Source organism: Oratosquilla oratoria, chromosome 1 (assembly GCF_046742065.1).
Source record: "Oratosquilla oratoria isolate Oo_2021 chromosome 1, ASM4674206v1, whole genome shotgun sequence".
NCBI classification, from domain to species: domain Eukaryota; kingdom Metazoa; phylum Arthropoda; class Malacostraca; order Stomatopoda; family Squillidae; genus Oratosquilla; species Oratosquilla oratoria.
The window spans coordinates 110,343,861-110,368,010 of record NC_134777.1 but is presented as its reverse complement, the minus strand read 5'-3'; positions in this window follow the sequence as shown (position 1 = coordinate 110,368,010).

The window sequence follows — 24,150 nt, the reverse complement described above, 5'->3', positions numbered from 1 at the left end:
GATTTTGGTTGTTATCCTATATCTTATGTTGACTAGATTTAGAAATGTTGATTTCTTTACAACACGTGTTAATCATTCTGCAACAAAATACTTATCTATTTACTTATTTTTTTATTATTATTTTTATTTTTATTTTATTTCGTTTTCTTTTTTTTTATGCTTCAACCAAAACATATTCCAAGAACCTCTTGCGCAATTTCTATGATTTCTTGAACAGCACCTCAGGAGCTTTGAAATAACCTACGTCTGTTGTCTTTTGGTTCACGTCAAATGATTTCAGTCAGATAAGGGACCGTCCTCGTAGTGAATGGGTTGAAGATGTAAGTCCCGTGGTTTGCCTTTGACGTCATAAGGTGAAATATTGTCGGTGTCGTGGCGACGCGACGGTCGACGTTGCATCCTGCCCCCTTCGAACAGAAATATTGGCTCGGTTAACCAGTATACCATCGTCGTCCATACACTCACCCTACTCCTCCTCTTCCTCCTCCTCCTCCTACTCCTCCTCTTCCTCTTCCTCTTCCTCTTCCTCTTCCTCTTCCTCTTCCTCTTCCTCCTCCTCCTCCTCCTCCTCCTCTTCCTCCTCTTCCTCCTCCTTTCCTATCATCTCCTCCTGCTTCTCCCACTCCTCCTCCTCCTTCTTCTTTACACCAACGTCGTCCATACACTCTTTCTCCTCCTCTTCCTCCTCCTCCTCCTACTCCTCCTCTTTCTCCTTCTCCTCCTCTTCTCTTCCTCTTCCTCTTCCTCTTCCTCCTCCTCCTCCTCCTCCTCCTCCTCTTCCTCCTCCTTTCCTACCTCCTCCTCCTGCTTCTACCACTCATCCTCCTCCTTCTTCTTTACACCAACGTCGTCCATACACTCACCCTACTCCTCCTCTTCCTCCTCCTCCTTCTACTCCTCCTCTTCCTCTTTTCCTCTTCCTCTTCCTCTTCCTCCTCCTCCTCTTCCTCCTCCTTTCCTATCATCTCCTCCTGCTTCTACCCCTCCTCCTTCTCCTTCTTCTTCCCTTACTCCTTCTCTTCCTCCGCCTTCTCCTTCTCCTCCTCCTCCTCCTCCTCCTACTCCTCCTCCTCTTCCTCCTACTTATCCTCCTACTCCTCCTCCTCTTCCTCCTCCTTTCCTATCATCTCCTCCTGCTTCTCCCCCTCCTCCTCCTCCTTCTTCTTCCCTTCCTCCCTCTCTTCCTCCGCCTTCTCCTTCTCCCCCCCTCCTCCTCCTCCTCCTCCTCCTCCTCCTCCTCCTCTTCCTCCTCCTTTCCTACCTTCTCCTCCTGCTTCTCCCACTCCTCCTCCTCCTTCTTCTTCCTTTCCTCCCTCTCTTCCTCCGCCTTCTCCTATACCTCCTCCTTTCCTATCATCTCCTCCTGCTTCTCCCCCTCCTCCTCCTCCTCCTCCACCTCCTCCTCCCCTCCTCCTCCTCTTCCTCCTCCTTTCCAATCTTCACCTTCTGCTTCTACCCCTCCTCCTTCTCCTTCTTCTTCCTTTCCTCTCTCTCTTCCATACACTCACCCTTCTCCTTCTCCTCCTCCTACTCCTTCTCCTCTTCCTCCTCCTTTCCTACCTTCTCCTCCTGCTTCTCCCACTCCTCCTTCTCCTTCTTCTTCCTTTCCTCCCTCTCTTCCTCCGCCTTCTCCTTCTCCTCCTCCTCCTCCTCCTACTCCTCCTCCTCTTCTTCCTCATTTTCTATCATCTCCTCCTGCTTCTTCCCTCCTCTTCCTCCTTCTTCCCTTCCTCCCTGTCTCCCTCCACCTTCTTCTTCTTTTCCTCTCCTCCTTTTCCTTTCCCTACTTCTCTTCTTCCCATTCTTCCTCATCCTCTTCCTCTTCCTCCTTGTCTCTCTCCTCTTTTTCTTCCTACCCCTCCTCTTCTGCGCACTTCTCCACTTATCCTTCCTCTTTGTTCTCATAATCTTACTCCCCATCCTCTTCCTCCTTCGCTTTCTTCTCTTCCTCTTCCTCATTCTCTTTTCCCCCTTCCTCTTCCTTCGCCCCTTGTTCTCCTTCTCTTCTTCCCATTCTTCTTCATCTTTAGTCCTCTTCCTCCCTGTCTCTCTCCTCTTTCTCCTCCTCTTTCTTCTCTTCCGAGCACTTCTCCTCTTCCTCTTACTCCTCATCTTTTTCCTCTTCCTCCTTCGCGTTCTCTTCTTCCTCATTCTCTTCCACCCCTTCCTCTTCCTCCACCCCTTGTTCTCCTTCTCCTCTTTCCATTCTTCCCCCATCCTCTTCCTCTTCCTCCTTGTCTCTCTCCTCCTGCTCTTCCTCCCCCTTCTCTTCCTCTCCCTCTTTGTCCTCATCCTCTTACTCCTCATTCTCTTCCTCTTCATCCTTGTCTTCCTCCTCCTTCTCTTCCTCCCCCTTTTCTTTCGCGCTGTTCTCCTCCTCCTCTTCCTCTTCGTCCTCATCCTCTTCCTAATCCTCCTTCGCTTTCTCTATTTCCTCATTTTCTTTTTACCCCTTCCTCTTCCTCTACCCCTTGTTCTCCTCTTCTTTCCATTCTTTCCCTATCCTCTTCCTCTTCCTCCTTGTCTCTCTCCTCCTTCTCTTCCTCCCCCTTCTCTTTCTCTTCCTCTTCGTCCTCATCCTCTAACTCCTCATTCTCTTACTCTTCATCCTCTTCCTCTTCCTCTTTCGCTTTCTCTTTTTCCTCGTAATCTTTTTCCCTCTTCCTCTTCCCCCACCCCTTGTTTTTAAGTAGCCCATTTTATACAATACGTACACCCAACCCGTCCAACAAAGTGATGTATTCTGTGATTTTGTTCCAGCGAGATACAGACGGCTTACTGAAGCTGAAAGGGGTTTTGGTTCTACCTGAAGGAGGTAGCAATTGATCTGTACCTCCTTCAACTGGAGTTCATCCCTTCAACTGAATAAAATCGCCTGCCATTGGCCAGAACAGAATCCATACGTACACCTAACCCGTCCAACAAATTGATGTATTCTGAGATTTTATTCCAGCGAGATACAGACGGCTTGCTGAAGCTGCAAGGATCTTGGTTCATCCTGAAGGATGTAGCGATTGATCTGTACTTCCTTCAACTGAAGGTCATACCTTCAGCTGAATAAAATTGCCTACTATTAGCCAGAACAGAATCTATACGCACACCTAACCCAGCCAACAAAGTGATGTATTCTGTGATTTTGTTACAGCGAGGTACAGACGGCTTACTGAAGCTGAATGGGTCTTGGTTTATCCTGAAGGAGGTAGCAATTGATCTGTACCTCCTCCAACTGAAGGTCATCCCTTCAGCTGAATAAAATCGCCTACTATTAGCCAGAACAAAAGCTATAATGTACGGTACCGTGTTAAAAGAGCGTCCCTCAGCCTAGCACCCCATTCTTCAACTCAACAATCTCCAATACTGCATTTTCACCCCCTTCACGCTCTCTTCTTCCGTTACTCTCTTCACTCTCACTCTTCTCTTTAATCTTAAATCTTTATTTCTTGCTTGACTCTTCACTTTCACTCCTTTCATTTTTCACTCCTGTCTTCACTGTTCATTTTTTTTTCTTCATGTTTTACATCTCTACATTTTCCTCATTTTCATTTTTCCCTCTTCTCTCCGTTCTTTCAGTCATGTCTTCACTTTCCGGTCCTCTCTTTCTTTTCCGCTCTCTATTTTTAATTTTTCAATTTTCAAACCCCATTTCTCTTTTCCCTCAATCTTTACCCTTCGCCCCTTTCTTTTCCTTGCATTCTTCTTTGTACTATTCCCTCCTCTTTTCATTCCTCTCTCCTCTTTTTACCCCATCTGTTCAACTGTCAATCCTCTCTTTATTTCTTTTTCCCCATCCCATTCATCACTCTATTCCCTCCTCTTTTCATTCCTCTCCTCTTTTTACCCCATCTGTTCAATTGTCACTCCTCTCTTTATTTCTCTTTCCCCGTCCCATTCATCACTCTTTACTTCCTACATTAGTCTCCTTATTACTCTCCGAAATAATTCAAATTTCAACCTTCATGGCTGCGCGGAATTGGTTCCCTAAATAAATCAACACACAGTTCTACTAATTCGACTCCAGACCTTTCCGTCCAGGACCATATATCAGCCTTGTACACCAAACTCTGACAGGAGTGTCTGAGCGCCTAAGCAGATGAAGGGTAAGGTCATCGTAAAGATCATCAGCTTAAGGTCACCTTACCCTAAAGGTCGTAAGCAAGAATTTACCTTATCGTTAAGGTCAAGTTTTTTTAATCGCCTTATCTTAGAGCTTGTCAACCTTAGTTATCATATGGTAAATGTCATCATCAGGTCATCTTACCACGAAGGCCATCAAGTTAAGGTCACCTTACCCTAAAGGTCGTAAGCAAGAATTTACCTTATCGTTAAGGTCACGTTTTTTAATCGCCTTATCTTAAAACTTGTCAACCTTAGTTATCATATGGTAAATGTCATCATCAGGTCATCTTACCACGAAGGCCATCAAGTTAAGGTCACCTTACCCTAAAGGTCGTAAGCAAGAATTTACCTTATCGTTAAGGTCAAGTTTTTTTAATCGCCTTATCTTAAAGCTTGTCAACCTTAGTTATCATATGGTAAATGTCATCATCAGGTCATTTTACCACGAAGGCCATCAAGTTAAGGTCACCTTACCCTAAAGGTCGTAAGCAAAAATTAACCTTATCGTTAAGGTCACGTTTTAATCGCCTTATCTTAAAGCTTGTCAACCTTAGTTATCATATGGTAAATGTCATCATCAAGTCATCTTACTACGAAGGCCATCAGGTTAAGGTTACTTAACTAATAAGGTCATCAATCTAAGGTCAACTTATCTTAATTGACATCCCTTCAGTAACTTTACAAAAATAAAATGTGTTTAAGTCATTTTACTATGAGAGCAATTAGTATTACGATAAAATACGTATGCATGTATGTATGTATGTATGTATGTATGTATGCATCTATGTATGTATGTATGTATGTATGCATGTATGTATGTATGTATGTATGTATGTATGTATGTATGTATGTATGTATGCATGTATGTATGTATGTATGTATGTATGTATGTATGTATGAATGAATGTATGTATGTATGTATGTATGTATGTATGTATGTATGTATGTATGCATGTATGTATGTATGTATGTATGTATGTATGTATGTATGTATGTATGTATGTATGTATGTATGTATGTATGTATGTATATATGTATGTATGTATGTATGCATGTATGTATGTATGTATGTGTGTATGTATGTATGTATGTATGTATGTATGTATGTATGTATGTATGTATGTATGTATGTATGCATGTATGTGTGTATGTATGTATGTATGCATGTATGTATGCATGTAATGTTTTGTTTGTTATTATTGATATTATCAATATTATATCATTATTATTTTCATTATTGTTATTATTATTATCATCATCATCATAATCATCATCATCATCATAATCATCATCATTATCATTATTATCATTATTATTATTATTATTATTATTATTATTATTATTATTATTATTATTATTATTATTATTATTATTATTATTATTATTATTATTATTATTATTATTATTATTATTATCATTATTGTTATTGTTGTTATTATATTATTATTATTATCTTATTATTATTGTTATTATTTTTATTATCATTATTGTTATTATTATTGTCACTATTATATATTTCATTATTATCATTTGAATTGTCTTCGTTTCTCATAACTCATATATCAATATTTAAGATGAAGACTTATTTCCTTGGTTTATGGAATTGTTTTATATATATGTATATATACATATATATTTATATATATATATATATATATATATATAAATATATGTATATATATATATATGTATATATATATATATATATATATATATATATATATATATATATATATATATATACAGTATATATGTATATACGAACGGGTGAGTGTTTTTAAATTTATTTGTCTTAATTTAAATATACCTTTACGATAGGGTGAAGAAGTTGTTAAAGCGAATAAAATTGTCTGGTTCTAGCCAGAGCAACATATATAATTATGTCAATGTAGCAGAGGATTAATGTTACTGCGTTGCTTATGGACAATCACGTGATGCTAAATTATTGTGTAATTTGACTCGAGTTATCATTTGTAATGAAAGTAATTTTGTAATTTCCTGTAATTCAAATCCGTAAATGTATTACATGTAAATTATTTGTTATCCCACAGTTACACTAGTTATTACATGTTACGGCTTTCCTTGTACTTAGGGCAAAGGTGATGCCTTAAGGGGTAGCTACGCATCTTATTGAGGTGATTTTACCTTTCTTTATATTTTCTTAATCTTTTCTTTTTTCTTTTATCTTTATCCTTTCTTCTTTGTAACAAGCGGAAATTTTTCTTCTTCTTCTTTTTTTTTTTTTCTCAGGGGATGTGATCCAATTTGGTACAGAGATCCACATGCATTCCAGAATAATGTATAAACAAAATAATCCGATTTTAGTGTTTTAGTCTGGCACCCGACCAATCCCGGTCACCACTTATGTTCTTCTTTCTTTAACAACGTCGCCGTTTCTTAGCGAATCTTTAAGAAAATTTGTCACGGAGCTCCGCATTCCAGAATAATGTATAAACAAAATAATCCGGTTTTAATGTGTTCATCTGGCACCAGAACCAACCCCGGTTTCATCTGATCTTCTTCTTTTTTTAACAACGTCACCATTTCTTAACGAGTCTTTAAGAAATTTCGTCACGGAGGTCCACATGCATTCCAGAAAAATGTGTAAACAAAGAAAGTCCAGACATGATCTCCTTCCAGTGTAGTGCCTGTTTGTTTATTACTTAACTACAAGCCCACCGGCTTTTTTGGAAAATAAAATATCAAAATCATATTGCTTTTTATTTCTTGTCAACATCTAGCTGTTCTCGCAAGTCCTTCGAGTTTTCTTCTTCGAGTTCTTTTTCTTCTTCTTCTTCTTCTTCTTCTTCTTCGAGTTCTTCGAGTTCTTCTTCTTCGCGTTCTTTTTCGAGTTCTTCGAGTTCTTCGAGTTCTTCGAGTTCTTCGAGTTCTTCTTCGAGTTCTTCGAGTTCTTTTTCGAGTTCTTCGAGTTCTTCTTCGAGTTCTTCGAGTTCTTCTTCGAGTTCTTCTTCGAGTTCTTCTTCGAGTTCTTCTTCGAGTTCTTCGAGTTCTTCTTCGAGTTCTTCGAGTTCTTCTTCGAGTTCTTCTTCGAGTTCTCCTTCTTCTTCGAGTTCTTCTTCGAGTTCTTCTCTTTCGAGTTCTTCGAGTTCTTCTTTTTCGAGTTCTTCGAGTTCTTCGAGTTCTTCTTCTTCGAGTTTTTCGATTTCTTCTTCGAGTTCTACTTCTTCTTCGAGTTCTTCGAGTTCTTCTTCTTCCTCTTCTTCGAGTTCTTCTTCTTCTTCTTCTTCTTTTTCGAGTTCTTCCTCTTCTTCTTCTTCGATTTCTTCGAGTTCTTCTTCTTCTTCGAGTTCTTCTTCTTCACCGTAGTTGGCGGTGTTACCGATTTACCACCAAACGCGAAGGGTCAGTTTATTTTTTACTTATATAAAGATACCTATGCATTTATTTACTTTATTTGTTATTATTTATATTATTATTTTTATTGATTTTTCTTTTATTTATTTATCATTATTATATATATATTTTTGGCTACCCCCCGTGTAAGGGGGAATAAGCCTTTGGTATGATATGTATGTATGTATGTATGTATGTATGTATGTATGTATGTATGTTATATTTTTTCCGCATCCGACCTAGTTATGGACCAAAAGGTCTCCTGTCGGCATGCTCCGCCTTTGTAATCCTCCAGGGCATCCGCTAGGTACCCGGTCAAACTTGGGTATCTCCATTAACAATAACATGTGCTATAAATTGCATTATTTGCAAAAGTCTCGTGCAAACTTATTCTCGAAATTCTTGTATGATGCTGAAGCGCATCGTGTTTAGAACCCTCCTCGTTCTACTTAGACCAGACCCAGGTTCGATCCCTACAGGTGACTACTACTTGCCCTGACTGTCAGAACACAATGGGCAAAGGTGATTGTTTAGTGTGTGGTTAAATGTTTCTTGCCACGAGCTCCTCGCCTTTAGATTGTTGTAGAATTGGGTTTAAACGATATCGTATTTTCTCTCCATGATCAGAGTTTTTTTTCGGATGAATAAAATGTCTCGGCGGCAGCCAAAACAAATGATTAAATACCTTAATGACACTGAAAGGATTACTCAATTCTTTGGGTTACCTCCATCACCTATCCACCCTCATTACCCGAGGTTCACCTCGATTTGTACTGGAGGGTCAGACCTCCATGTTCATAGGAGCGTCACGTGGCTCCACGTTTAATTCCGTAATTATATACGTACATCAAGGGGCAGTATTTTAGCTCTCCCTGAAATTCCCCTCACACCTATTATGTACACCTATTACAGGGGCCTATTACAGACACCTATTACATTAATGACCAACGCTAAATGCACGGGTGTCGAGTTTCTTCCACTAAGACGAAAACACCTAACATCTAACCTCTCCTCTGACACAATAGAAGTACCTAACTAGTAACGACTAACTACTCGTTTAGCTAACAACAAACTTGAACCCCCCTCCCCCTCCTCACCCTCCACCCTTTGTCTTAAGTACCGTACTATGCAATTAACCACTTAACTATTTTGGAGCTTTGTAATTATAAACCTGCCACTCTTTTACTGGCGCGAGGTGGGTAATCTCTTACCTTTGTATACTTGGCTTTCCTTTTTCTTGATTTAGTTTCCTTTGTGCCGACTTTCCTACGTTTCCCTTTATAATACGTTCCTAGGCTTTCGTTAAAAAGCCTTTATTCGTTTCTTCAATGGGTTAGTTAAGATGTTTTAATTCGTATTCAACTTCGTTTTTTTATCTCGAAGACGAGGAAATTAGAAATTCCAGAGTATTGGGGTAAAATCAAAATATCCTTTTCATATTTTAGACCAGTATTATAATACCGCTAGCACGTTATATACTTACCAATTGTACTATCATAGTGGAGATGGGTTGAACGCAAAATTTCGTGTACGTGTATCTTGAGCATACAAATATATAATAAAAGTAGCGCCCAATTTATATATCTCTTGATGGCGCAATCGGTTAAGTCACTATCACTTGTCACGTACTAGCGGAAATTCGAGTCCTTGGCTGTACCACGTTTCAGTTTCTGCATGTATGCCTCCTCGAGTTTCTCGATGTTGATGGCTTAGAATTAAGTGAATTGTTATTAGTGCTACGATAACGCTCTTGTGTTTTTTGCGGATCACCAGACGTTTCTGTTCAGTTGAGGAGACAAGATGGAGGACTCTTGGGAGTCTTTGGCGGTCGTCTCTTTTTCTTTTCTCGAATTCTTTGTATATCTCTCTTCCCTTGTTCTTGTCCCATTCTACGTCCTGTTTTTATTCATCTACATCGAAACTGACTGTAGTGGAATTGTCTTGCGACAATGCTTCTGACCCAGAGCAGTGGACAGGATGCAGGGATGACCCGTCATCCAGGAAGTGGCAAGATGAGAGGGAGGGAGGAGGGTGGAGGGGAGTGGAATATATAGGGGATGGAATGGGTGGGAGTGGTTTCTATGCCTTTTTCTTTTTGGCTACCTCCCGTGTAGGGGGAAAAAGCCTTTGGTATATGTGTGTATGTACATCGAAACTTTTATCTTATTTTGCTCGCTTGCTTCTCAGACTCATCTTTTTTCCTTTCCCATATTTATTTCTTTGTCGTCCTATTTTCTCGTTTCTTGGTTTCCGCCATTTATCCTCGAATTTTCTCCATGCAAAGAGCTCCGTCCTTGGAGAGTATATAATAGTCTGTTGTGAACAATTCCACTATAGTCAGTTCGTTTGAACTCTGAGATTTACTTCGCTAATAGTAAAGAGCAGTTGGTTTCCAGCTCTCCGGTTGCTTTGTATACAAAATTGTAATGATCCAGTGTGGTTGGAATACCTTTTTATTATTCTCTAATGAGCATATTTCAACTTCTTTTCTAATATAAGGATAACTTCCAGCTGAATAAAATCACTAGACATATGCCAGAACAACAACTCCTCTTTTTTGTTTTTGGTTGATGGAAATCATCTACATAACGTAACTCGCCCTTAAAAAATAGAAATAAAAATAAATAAAATAGATAAATAAGTGAATAGATAGATAAAAACACGTATTTCTAGTACAAAAATATCATAATTCTATTACGAAAAATTCATATAACATCAATTCATTGAATTGTTTGATGGTCCCTTCCATTTTCAGATAATCATAATGACCTCAACCTCTTCAATTTGAAAACAAAATTTAATCTTGATTATTGCAAACAAATATTTACATACTGAACACAAACCAGATCTCAAAGCGTCAGTGAACAGTCTTAATCTAGAAACAGGAAGATACAACGTTGCTAATCGCGTAATCAGTGAAGAGAACAAACTCCAACAAATGAAAGATCATGTAGTTGAGTGAAAAATAAAGATAAGTCGATAAATCTCCACACAATATGCTGTACTCGTAATCTACTGCTTAGATAATTATTGAGTTGGTTTACTTGCTTACTTTACTCATTAAATTGTGTATCTGATTATCTATGTAGTCTAAGAAAAGTTGTCTAGAGGCTTTGGAAATCTGTTTAAGAGTTAAATTTAACAAAACAAGGAATGATAGAATTCGTAAAAACTGAGATTCAGATTATTCGGAAGAAGAGTTGGGTTGGTCAACTTGAGGTGGTACGGCCATGCTATGGATGGAAGTAAATATACTCAAAAGATGTTCGTATTTGTGGTTCTAGAGGAAGAAACAAGGTGTAGGCCTATGATCTGATATGTGGATCAGGTGAATGAAACCTTTAGATCACGTGGTCAGTATGTCGAACAAGCGAAAATGTGCGTGAGTGACGAAGAAATTTTGATCACCAGATCACGTGGTCAGAATGTCGAACAAGCGAAAACGTACGTGAGTGAAGGAGAAAGGTAGAGTTCCAGATCACGTGATCAGAATGTCGAACAAGAGAAAATGTACGTGAGTGACGAAGAAATTTAGAGTACCAGATCACGTGGTCAGAATGTCGAACAAGAGAAAATGTACGTGAGTGACGAAGAAATTTAGATCACCAGATCACGTGGTCAGAATGTCGAACAAGAGAAAATGTACGTAAGTGACGAAGAAATTTAGAGTACCAGAACCACGTGGTCAGAATGTCGAGCAAGAGAAAATGTACGTGAGTGACGAATAAAAGTAGAGTACCAGACCACGTGGTCAGAATGTAGAAGAAGAGGAAATGTACGTGAGTGACGGAGAAAGTTAGAGTAGAAGGAAGAGTGTACCAGTATGAACCGCCTATAATGAAGAGAAAGTGAGGTAATGCATTGTCTGAACGGGAACAAGTGATAGGGTGTCGCGTGTGATTAATTCGGAGAAGTAAGGTGAAGATTTCCCCCTCCTATACCTAGCCTCCTCGTGTGTAGATTACGACTTATCAGGTTCAAAATAATCTTAAGTATTCTAAATCCGGCTTCGTTATATACCAAAAGGTCTCCTGTCGCTGAGTCACCGTACCAAGGAATTCAGTTACTTTATAAGTTGATGTTAGATATTATACATGCATATTTTTGTACGATTTTGAAAACATTTCTATAGATGAATCAGATTAATTAAAGCTCAGTAACAGCAGGAGTAATACTAGAATCATGTTGACCTGGTGAATGTTTTACTTAATATAGATTTAACCCTTTCCGATGTGAAGAGTATCCTCGTAAGTAATGTTGTGTTGTCAACGTCAGAAAAATGTTGTTCACGAGAACAGCATTAGGCTTAATGTGTAAAAGGTTGATTATTGTGAAAATATTTCCTCATGTTCAATTTTTTTTTTTTTTCAAATGAAACAAATATGTCATAACTTCAATCATCACCAATCTTTTGGATAATGCGTCTTTCCTTTCATCTCTCTTTCTCTTTCTTCTTCTTCTTCTTCTTCTTCTTCTTCTTCTTCTTCTTCTTCTTCTTCTTCTTCTTCTTCTTCTTCCTCTTCTTCTTCTTCTTCTTCTTCTTCTTCTTCTTCTTCTTCTTCTTCTTCTTCTTCTTCTTCTTCTTCTTCTTCTTCTTCTTCTTCTTCTTCTTCTTCTTCTTCTTCTTCTTCTTCTTCTTCTTCCTCTTCATCTTCTTGTTCTTATTCGTCTTCTTCTTCTTCTTCTTCTTCTTCTTCTTCTTCTTCTTCTTCTTCTTCTTCTTCTTCTTCTTCTTCTTCTTCTTCTTCTTCTTCTTCGTCTTCTTCTTCTTCTTCTTCTTCTTTATAAGCCTTACTCTCCTTCCCCCAATTATCAGATTTTTCTCCGCTCTTCCCTTTTAAGGCTCACTTGACCCCAACTTCTTAATTCCTCTTTTTTTGTTCATTTATTTTGTGATACATCATCCCCCGCGATCGTTCTTCTTCCTTTGATTTTCCAAAGTATGTTTTCCTATTTTACGTGTTCTTCATTTCCAAAGGCGTCATGCTAAACTGTTCATATTTCTGTCTATATTTCTCTGCTTCTATATTTCTCTATTCGAACATGTTCGTCTTTTCTTGTTGGCCGTTTATGTTTTCTTATAGTATGACTGTTTTTATTTTACAAGATTGATCTTTATCCTTTTTTTTATTTATTTTTATACCGTGATTAAATGCGATCTTGTGTCGTGTTTTCTTGTTGGCCGTTTACGTTTTCTTATAGTTTGATTGATTTTATTTCACAAGATTAATCTTTAATCCTTTTACTTTTTTTTTTCTTTTTTATTCCCTGATTAAATTTGATCTTGAGTCGTGTTTTATTGTTGGTCATTTACGTTTTCTTATAGTTTGATTGATTTTATTTTACAAGATTAATCTTTAATCCTTTTACTTCTTTTATTCCGTGATTAAATGCGATCTTGATTCGTGTTTTCTTGTTGGCCGTTTACGTTTTCTTATAGTTTGATTGATTCTATTTTACAAGATTAATCTTTAATCCTTGTGCTCTTTTTATTCCGTGATTAAATTTGATCTTGAGTCGTGTTTTCTTGTTGGTCATTTACGTCTTTCTTATAGTTTGATTGATTCTATTTTACAAAATTAATCTTTAATCCTTTTACTTTTCTTTTATTCCGTGATTAAATTTGATCTTGAGTCGTGTTTTCTTGTTGGTCATTTACGTTTTCTTATAGTTTGATTGATTCTATTTTACAAGAATAATCTTTAATCCTTTTACTTCTTTATTCTATTATCAAAGTTGATCTTGAGTCATGTTTTTCCTCTATTTTCTTCTTTGTTTTCCCTCTACTCCTTGGCCCCTTTTCTGTTTCTTGTCCACATTTCCCTCATCTTCACTGATTGGACCTTCGAACTTAGTCATTTATCACCGCTTTACTTCCCCCTCATTCATCAATTTTTTTTCTTTATTTCTTTTCTTTCGTTTTTCTCTTCAACTACCCTCTTCCCATCTTTTTCCTGATTCTCGTTTCCGGCGCCAGTACTTCCAGTCTTTATTTCAATGTTTTCGTCCCTCCTGGTGATCAGCATTTTTTTCCTTGTTCCTTCTGTGTACCCCTGCGCTCTTTTGTCTTTATGGTTTTGTACATATTATTGCAAACACCCGAACAGGATCCATGATGTATCAGGAACTATGCACATACATTTAGTTATTGTTGTCCTAATGATTAAAATTATTTTATCATAATAGAACTCCTTTGAGAGTTTGTTCTTGTACATATTATTACGAGCATCCGAACAGGATCCATGATGTATCAGGAACTATGCACATACATTTAATTATTGTTGTACACATGATTAAAGTGATTCTGTCATAATAGAACTCTTTTGTGTTTATTTTCTTGTACATATTATTTCGAACACCCGAACAGGATCCATGATATATCAAGAACTATGCACATGTACCATTGGTTATTGCTGTACTAATGATTAAAGTGATTTTTATCATACTAGAACTCTTTTGAGAGTTTATGTTCTTGTACATATTATTACGAACACCCGAACAGTATCCATGATATATCAGGAACTATGCATATATACCATTGGTTATTGTTGTACTAATGATTAAAGTGGTTCTGTCATAATAGAACTTTTTTGAGTTTATGTTCTTGTACATATTATTACGAACACCCGAACAGGACCCATCATATAGCAGGAACTGTACACATATACCATTGGTTATTGTTGTACTAATGATTAAAGTGGTTTTATCATAATAGAACTACTAACAATAGAAATTATAAACACTGAACAATAAAGTCTCCATCGTTTTGTTATAGGTAAGGTTTGAGTGTCCACAATACAACAAAGGGTGTAGCACATAATGTCTACGATGTTTATTGTCTTCTCATCAGTTCTAGCGAGTCTTTTTGTATATTGTAGATTTATCATATGTATAAGTCTACATGGCTTCACAGACTCGTTAACATCGTAATTCACATTGCAAAAATTATTCCTGTGTTCATCACGGAGATTACTGAAAAACGTTCGACGCAATGGTGCTTATGATTGTAGCTGACTGTATGGTATATAATTGTAGCCGACTGTACAGTATATTCAATATTATGGCGTGTTAAAATTAGCAAAATCCCACGGTAGTTGTCTTCAAATTGATGACATCAAAGAATATATATTTGATCATTTTTATTTTCAATGTTTCAGACCAATGTTAACCTGAATAAATTTGTCTGACGTGTGTTTGACCCAAAGATTAAAAGTATAAAAGGTGTTTTAAGGGTTATGTTATTATACTTTTGAAGAATGATTTATCCTTTTTTTTTTTAACATATTGAAGGATTACTCTATACTGAACATAATTGTCTGTACCTCACTATTAGATTATTTTTAAGTTGGAGAAGATTCCAAGTAATTAAATATCTAACATTATCATAACAAAGTACAAATGCAAATATTGTTTCCATCTGTTAGAAGGCACAGACTGTACAGCCGATGGTATACCACTATACTGACTGAAATCGTCAAGGGACATTCATATAATGCCCAGTAAATGTGTCACATCGGCTAAACTGAACATAGTGGAAAACCGTAGACCAAAAGCTAACTGCGGCCGTAGAGATTACTGATGCCCGTGCTGGAACGCTGGAACGCTGGAACGCTGGAACGCTTGAGGCTGGAACTATTATGCTTCAGTACTCACCTCGTAACAACGTTGACTCGACTTCGATCTCCAATGGTCACAAATGCCTATCTTAGTAACCATGTTATGAGCGCTGAAATTATCAGTTGTTTTGATAAACGGTTAGACAACTTACGGATGGGGATGACAGGTGGTGATGGATACGGTGTTGCCTTGTGTAGGCCTTATGGTCTCTAGCAGTCTCCTTCATTCTTATATTCTTATGTTCTTATGTTATCTGAACATTGAGGGTAGAAGTGACGGCTTTAGTCGCAGCTAAGTACCTCCCGGCGTATGCTCTTCACCACCACATTTAGTAGATGTAAAAATCCTAAGGAGTTTGCAAGTTGATACAAACATCCCTTTACATTCCAGTATTCCAGTTCGGGCAATTCCAGTTTTCCAATCCCAAGCCCCTTATCAGTATATGTTCTTTCTCCTCGAAATTCCTCTTTCTCTAATTTCCTCAACCCCTTCGTGATTTACTGTTTCTTATCTTTCTTGTTCCTTCGCTTGCCCCCTCTTTCTGCATTTGCTTTCCTGCGAAATACTCTGCTTTGTGTATTTTCTTCTTTTATTTCCTTTTTTTTTTCTAGTCCATCTGTTCCCTTTTTGTTGTTCTCTCCATTCGTTGTCACTCCCTTTTCTCCTATTTTGGATTCCCTTTTATTCCTTTTCTTTTATTCATTTTTATATTTTTGTTTAACCTGCGCCCTCCTATCAACCTATGGGCCTTATTGACTTGAGAAAATTGCCTAAGGGTGACTTACATTAACCTTGCTTGTCCAAATGTGACATTGCTTGAAGTGATAAAGCCGTGACCTACATTGAGTTATTTTCATCAAAGTGTGACTTCCTTGACATTTTTGGCGAGAGTGTGATCTTTGTTGGGCTAAATTGGTTAATTGTTGACCTTATATGGTTGACGTGTGACCTAATTTGGCTTATATTATTGTTCCTCTCCTGGCTAAGGTATTTGATTTCTTAGCCTCACCCAGTGTACTGTGCAAGGTTTGCTTTCGTTTTTGCCTCGTTAGTCTAAAATCTCCTTCAATCACGCAAATTCACAAGTGGATGTGGAGGAAACAGATCACTTCTGCATCTGTAGTACAGCATTTTGTTCTTATTCCCTTTTATCTCTCCCCCCTCTACATTCCTAACTTGCATCTCCCTCATACAATATTCTCATAATACTTCATGTTTCATTTTCCAGCACCCAGTTAAACATAATACACCTTATTCTAACATGCATATATATATATATATATATATATATATATATATATGTATATATATACATATATATATGTATTTATATCTATATATACATATATATATATATATATATATATATATATATATATATATCTTCATGTATACATTTACATATATATACATATATTCAAACTTACAACCCACTTTCACAAAAAATTAAACTCCGAAGTGAAATAACCCTTATATTTCGACCACTAACTGTGGTCCTCTTCCATCTCTCTGTCTCCTTTCTCTAACCCCTTGTTTACTGTTCGTCTTTAGGTTATCCCGTCTTCCCCTTTTCACGCTGGCACCTTGCATGTCCGCTGCTCCCCTTAGCCATCAAAACATTAGAGATTCTTCCGGTTTTAATTTTGTCTCAATTTTATCCCCTCAACCCATTCTCGCTTATCTTTTCTCAGTTCATTCTTCCTTCCTTGTCTATCCCCTCCGTCCCCCTGTTTACTTGTCCTTTCACCTATACCCCGTCTCTTTCTCTCTCTCTGTGTTTTGTTCTCTTGAGTATGGACGTATAATTGACCATGTATACAGAAACACACATACATAAACACGCACACAAACACACACACACACACACACACACACACACACACACACACACACACACACACACACACACACACACACACACACACACACACACACACACACACACACACACACACACACAGAAAGTGGGAAGGAAAGGAACTGGGTTATAAAAATGATAAAGGATTCATGGAGGCTCGTGTCCAGTCATGGGAAAATAGAACATTATGTAACTCTGGTTGTAGTGGTTGCAATGAAGCCTCAAAAGTATTGATTAATAATACCTCATTCCGTTCATGAAACCTCAGGAAGCCTTGTGACCCTTAGTGATGAATTTCCTCTACATCGAGACAGATTAAGTTTGAATTGCACCTCACATTTCGAATCTTCCCGATTACTGGCACTTTGATATCTTCGACCTATTTTTATTTTTTTTCTATTTCTCATTGATGCTATTCTTGTCCCACTGCTTACGCTCTTCAGTTTATTTTTTAGATTATTTCAAAATGTTGGAGGAGATATGGGGTCGATGTGTGTCCAAGATTGAGAGACGAGAGCTTTCGGTCACGCAGGGATGCCACGTGTTAAAGAGTTTAGCGACAAGTTGAAACACAAAGGCAAAAGCCGACAAGACTGTGAAAATCAACAGCGTGTGAGATCGAAACCTTTATTGGTACGATGTTTCGCTTGTTACAGCTTTTTCAAGTACAGATATATGGCACCTACCACCCACCCCTCCCTGATAAACCTCTCCCAGTTCCTTCCCCGTCGGCCTATATGTACTCAGAGTGTTTGCCATATGTCTGTACTTGAAAAAGCTGTAACAAGCGAAACGTCGTACCAATAAAGGTTTCGATCTCACACGGTGTTGATTTTTACAGTTTAGCGACAACTTAACCAAGAGGAAAAGTATCATCCAATAAGAAAGCGGGTTTCTCGAGACTGTAGTCACCATTCTTTTAATACCAAGGAGATCTTCTCTCAAATTTGGTTTTGTCCAATGTTAGTTTTGTTATCAAATGTCGGTTTTTAATCCTTATATTCTAAATATAGAGATGGAATACACAAGATTACGTATTACACACACACACATACACATACACACACATAAACACACACACACACACACACACACACACACACACACACACACACACACACACACACACACACACACACACACACACACACACACACACACACACACACACACACACACAAACAGAGCAACTAACTAAAGAAAGAAAGAGAGAAAGAAGGAAAGTAATAAAGAAAAGAATAATGAAAGAAAGGCGAAAGTGAACTAGTACATAAATCTAATTTACACTAAAAGTATTGGTGAATCTACATATTCTTTACTCGTATTACTGAATTACTGATTATGGAGTAGGCGTTGAATATATTGAAGGGGATAAATAAGAGAAACGGTGTTAGATAAAGTGGGAATTGTTAAATAGAAGGACGCTAGACCAAAACTCTCTCTAGATTGTACAAACAGAAGTAAAATATAATTTTTAGAGAAGAAAAAGACTCCAAAACTATCTAAAAAATGTAAAAATAGTGTTAACTTTTGGCTTTTGTGTTCTAATCTCTCAAAATATTGATAGGTTAGAAGTTTGTATTTTCCGATAACCAATAAATAAGTGAAGTAATAAAAGATAGATAAATTGATTAATTAATTCATTCATTCATTAATACATAAATAGAAAAATCAACAAAATATGTAATATGTTGGTGAATAAATAAATAGATAAATAGCTATGTAGATACGTAAATAAATAGATAAATGAATAATTAGATAAATAACTGAATGAATTAATCAATCAATCAGTTAGTTTATACATGTACACATGTGTGTGTGTGTGTGTGTGTGTGTGTGTGTGTGTGTGTGTGTGTGTGTGTGTGTGTGTGTGTGTGTGTGTGTGTGTGTGTGTGTATATGTGAGTGTGTTCACTTTGGTCTTTGGTCATTGGATCACGTGCTGGACTTGTGATCGACAGCAATTTCCCTCCCGGAAAAGAGCTCAGAGCTCGAATGACTGATCTATGGGTAATGCTGTGACCTTACACGAACACACACACCCAGCTCCCCGCCCACGAGAGTTGGAGTAACGACTCGAAGCACAGCGATATTGAAATTATTTCAGCCCTGGCTGGATTCAAACCCGGAGCGTCGTAGTGACTGTCAAACTCTACCATCCGCGCCATCTAATCGTGTGTGTGTGTTTGTGTGTGTGTGTGTGTGTGTGTGTGTGTGTGTGTGTGTGTGTGTGTGTGTGTGTGTGTGTGTGTGTATGTGTACGCGCATGTGTGTATAACCAAAATCAAATGTAATTAAAGAAAACAAAATAAAACAAACTGAACATACGAAACTATCAAATCCTTGATGCAATTGTTCTCCAAAAGATACAGATTAAAGACGAAAATCAGGAGTCCCAAATCAGAAGCTTAATCACTGCAGGTTTAATCTTACTCAGATTGCTTTGCATTTTTAATGCTTCATTCTGTACCGGGAACCAGCTTCTGCAATCCAGACTTTTAGCGTTTGAGCCTTCAGATTGCCTGGACGCCCTGTTTGGGATGGTCTAGGGTGTACAATACACTTGACAGGGAACTCTTGATACACCAGAGGCAACTATATGTAGGCTAATCTACAAGGCTTCAATGACGAAGCATGTCCATAAGGGAACCTTCGACTCATAACAAGGGCGGTTGCAGAACAATGTATCAGTTAAATGTAAAAAAAAAAAGAAGAAGAAAAAAAAAAAAACAAAAAAAAAAAAAAAAAAAAAAAAAAAAAGACAACCGACTAAAATAATCATCTATGCGTAAGCTAACCTACAAGGCTGCAATGACAAAGCATGCCGATAAGGGAACTTCTGACTCATAACAAGGCCGGATGCAGAACAATGTATCAGTTAAACAAATGTAAAATCAAACAAAACAAAACAAAACAAACATGACAACCGACTAAAAGAATCAACTATCTGTAGGCTAACCTACAAGGCTGCAATGACAAAGCATGTCGATAAGGGAACTTTTGACTCATAACAAGGGTGGATGCAAAACAACGTATCAGTTAAACAAATGTAAAATCAGACAAAACAAAACAAAACAAACATGACAACCGACTAAAAGAATCAACTATCTGTAGACTAACCTACAAGGCTGCAATGCCAAAGCATGTTGATAAGGGCCTTCGACTCATAACAAGGCCGGGTGCAGAACAATGTGTCAGTTAAAAAAAAGTAAAATCAAACAAAGCAAAACAAAACAAACATGACAACCGACTAAAAGAATCAACTATCTGTAGGCTAACCTACAAGGCTGCAATGACAAAGCATGTCGATAAGAGAACTTTTGACTCATAACAAGGCCGGGTGCAGAACAATATATCAGTTAAACAAAAGTAAAATCAAACAAAACAAAACAAAACAAATATGACAACCGACTAAAAGAATAATATATATGTAGACTAACCTACAAGGCTGCAATGCCAAATCATGTCGATATGGAAACTTCTGACTCATAACAAGGCGGGTGCAGAAGAACATATCAGTTAAACAAATGTAAGATCAAACAAAACAAAATAAACAAGCATAATAACCGACTAAAAGACATTACAGCGCAGTGTTTAGGTGTTTATCTAGCTGAATCTTAATACATCAGCGTGCTACATTCCATTGCCTTTGGGCAAAGTCTAATCCGTTTACTACGCGATTGTTGAAGTTGTTTTGACCTACTTCCTGGTTGATTCTTCGTCCTAACCGCTGCAGCTCATTATTTTTTGTTAGTTGAGCATTTAGCGATAAACATGTTATCTTTTATTTTATGGATTTATTTCAAAATTTTGCAACATTGATGTTGAGACGCTATACCTACTCCAACAGCACGAGATCTTGAATAAAACCAAGTAGTGTTAGCCAGAACAGTCTCTAAGTCAGCGTTTCTCAACCTTTTTTCCCTTGAGGAATCTTTAGAATAAATTGCATGTCTCAAGGAACCCCTGCGCAAAAAAAAAAAAAAAAAAAAAAAAAAAAAAAACATATATATATATTTATATATATATATATTATATATATATTATATATATATGTATAATAAAATATATATATATATATATATATATATATATATATATATATACACTATTTTCAGCGTAATAATTGGTTAGATAGGATGATGTCTATATTACACTATTACAATAACCAAGAATATATCGAGCGTGTTTAATTATATTACGTATATGAAATTAAATAAAAAATCAAAAGAGTAGCTTATCTCACTTGTTCTCGCGGAACCCTTAGGGACCTTTTGCGGAACCTTAGCGTTCCGGGGAACCTTGGCTAAGAATGGATTAATGCAGATACGCATATACATCGCGATCACCTTCCCTTGGTTGAATAGAGGTGTTTAGCGTTGACCAAATAAGGAAAGAACAGCACCATTGTTGCAAGGGCGTTAAGAAAGATGTGTTTCATAGTAATGAAATACTATCATGTAAAGAACTATCCTGTATGTATTGTATGTCAATATATAACTCAAACATATTGATTTACGAAGTACTTTAACACTTGATAGAAACATGCTGATCGTTCTTGTTTGACTAATATATTTTCGTTATCTAAACATTTCAAAGAACGACAAACAATATGGATGAAATAAATGAATAAGTAAATGAATAGATAAATAAATAGATTAATAAATACTACGTAAAGGGTCACTCCATACGTATTCATGTAGGATGATAATCCCTCTCACATCATATTCCCTCACGTGATTGCTGCTGTTGTTGTTTTCTTGTTCGCGTTCTTCTTGTTCGCGTTCTTCTTGTTCGCGTTCTTCTTCTTGTTCTTGTTCTTCTTCTTCTTCTTCTTCTTCTTGTTCTTCTTCTTCTTCTTCTTCTTCTTCTTCTTCTTCTTCTTCTTCTTATTCTTCTTCTTCTTCTTCTTCTCCTTCTTCTTCTTCTTAATTCTTCTTTTTCTTCTTCTTTGCGTTCTTCTTCTTCTTCTTCTTCTTCTTCTTCTTCTTCTTTTTCTTCTTCTTCTTTTCTTTCTTCTTTTCTTCTTTCTATTCTTCTTCAATATCTTCTTTTTCTTCTTCTTCAATATCTTCTTTTTCTTCGTCTTCTCTTCTTATTCTTCTTTTCTTCTCATTCTTCCTCTTCTTCTTCTTCTTTTTCCTCTTTTCTTCTTAATCTTCTTCTTTTCTTTTTCTTTACTTCCTTTTCTTCTTCAATTTCTTCTTTTCTTCCTCCTCTTCTTCTTCTTCTTTCTTCTTTCTTCTTCTTCTCCTCCTTCTTCTTCTTCTTCTTCTTCTTCTTCTTCTTCTTCTTCTTCTTCTTCTTCTTCTTCTTCTTCTTCTTCTCCTCCTTCTCCTTCTTCTTCTTCTTCTTCTTCTTCTTCTTCTTCTTCTTCTTCTTCTTCTTCTTCTTCTTCTTCTTCTTCTTCTTCTTCTTCTTCTTCTTCTTCTTCTTAATTTTTTCGAATTTTTCTTTCGTCCATCCCCTTGTACCTGATTTCTTTCAGTATTACTTTCTTCATTTCCTTTCCCTCTCACGCTGTCTTTCTGACCTTCTTTTATTTTTCCAAATTCGTTCTATCTGAGCGTTATCGTTCATTTCTAAGTCCCGCCATCGCTCAAAGTGTTTGGCTTGTTTATCATTCCTCTTCCTGTATTTGGATTTGCTTTGATCATATATCTCCTCCGTCCACTGTTTTTTTTTTTTTTTTTTTTTTTTTTTTTTTTTTTTTTTTTTTTTTAATCTGCCCCTCAGCGACTTCCTGTACTCTTCATCATCTATCCACTCGTCCGTTCACTGTTTTTTTTTTTTTTTTTTTTTTTTTTTTTTTCTTTTTTTGCCTCTCAGCGACTCCCTGTCCTGTTCATCATCTATTTGCTTCATTTGAGGTAGTGGACACCTTCTTGAAGGGAATGTGGGTCTCGATCAATCGAGTTTTCATTTTTCCATTGAGTCTCCTCAACCTCTTCTTCCATCTCCATTTTCTACCTCTTCCCTTGTTTCTTTCCCACCATACCTTCCCATTTTCCCTTTTCTTCCTTTCCCAAGCCTTTCTTTTGTCTATTTGTTTCGTCTTTCTCTTCTCTTCTCTCTTTCTTATCTTATTTCTTTCTTCATTCTTTCCTGTCTTTGCTTCCTTTTGAATTCCTTTACTTTCCTTTGCCTTTCATTCTTCCTCTTTTCCTTCTACCTCTTTCTTTTCTCTACATTTTCTTCTTCTTTACATTCTTCTCTCATCAGTTCTCTTCCATCCACCTCTTTCTTTTCTCTACATTTTCTTCTTCTTTACATTCTTCTCTCATCAGTTCTCTTCCATCCACCTCTTTCTTTTCTCTGCACTTTCTTTTTGTTTACCTTCTTCTCCTATCAGTTCTCTTCTATCCACCTCTTTCTTTTCTCTACACATTCTTTTTGTTGACCTTCTTCTCCTATCAGTTCTCTTCCATCCGCCTCTTTCTTTTCTCTACACTTTCTTTTTGTTTACCTTCTTCTCCTATCAGTTCTCTTCTATCCACCTCTTTCTTTTCTCTACACATTCTTTTTGTTTACCTTCTTCTCCTATCAGTTCTCTTCTATCCACCTCTTTCTTTTCTCTACACATTCTTTTTGTTGACCTTCTTCTCCTATCAGTTCTCTTCCATCCGCCTCTTTCTTTTCTCTACACTTTCTTCTTCTTTACCTTCTTCCTCCCATCAGTTCTCTTCCATCCACCTCTTTCTTTTCTCTACATTTTCTTCTTCTTTACCTTCTTCTCCCATCAGTTCTCTTCCATCCACCTCTTTCTTTTCTCTACATTTTCTTCTTCTTTACCTTCTTCCTCCCATCAGTTCTCTTCCATCCACCTCTTTCTTTTCTCTACATTTTCTTCTTCTTTACCTTCTTCTCCCATCAGTTCTCTTCCATCCACCTCCTTTTCCTCACTACCTTTTCCCTCCTCTTACTTTCCTTTCTTTATTTACCTTTTCCTTACTTTCCTTCTGACCCACTTTCCCCCAATCTCCACCACCTGTCATCTAGTATCAACTTTCTATCCCATACCCTAAAACATTCTTTCGTCAATATCACACTCCTTCCATCTACTCCTTGACCTTAAACTCCAAACCATATCCTTCTGAACTTCACACTACCAAAGACCTCCATCCTCAACCTCACACTACCAAAAACCCCATCCTCAACCTCACACTTGAAACCTTTCTGTCACCAGTCTCAACCTCCCTACCACGT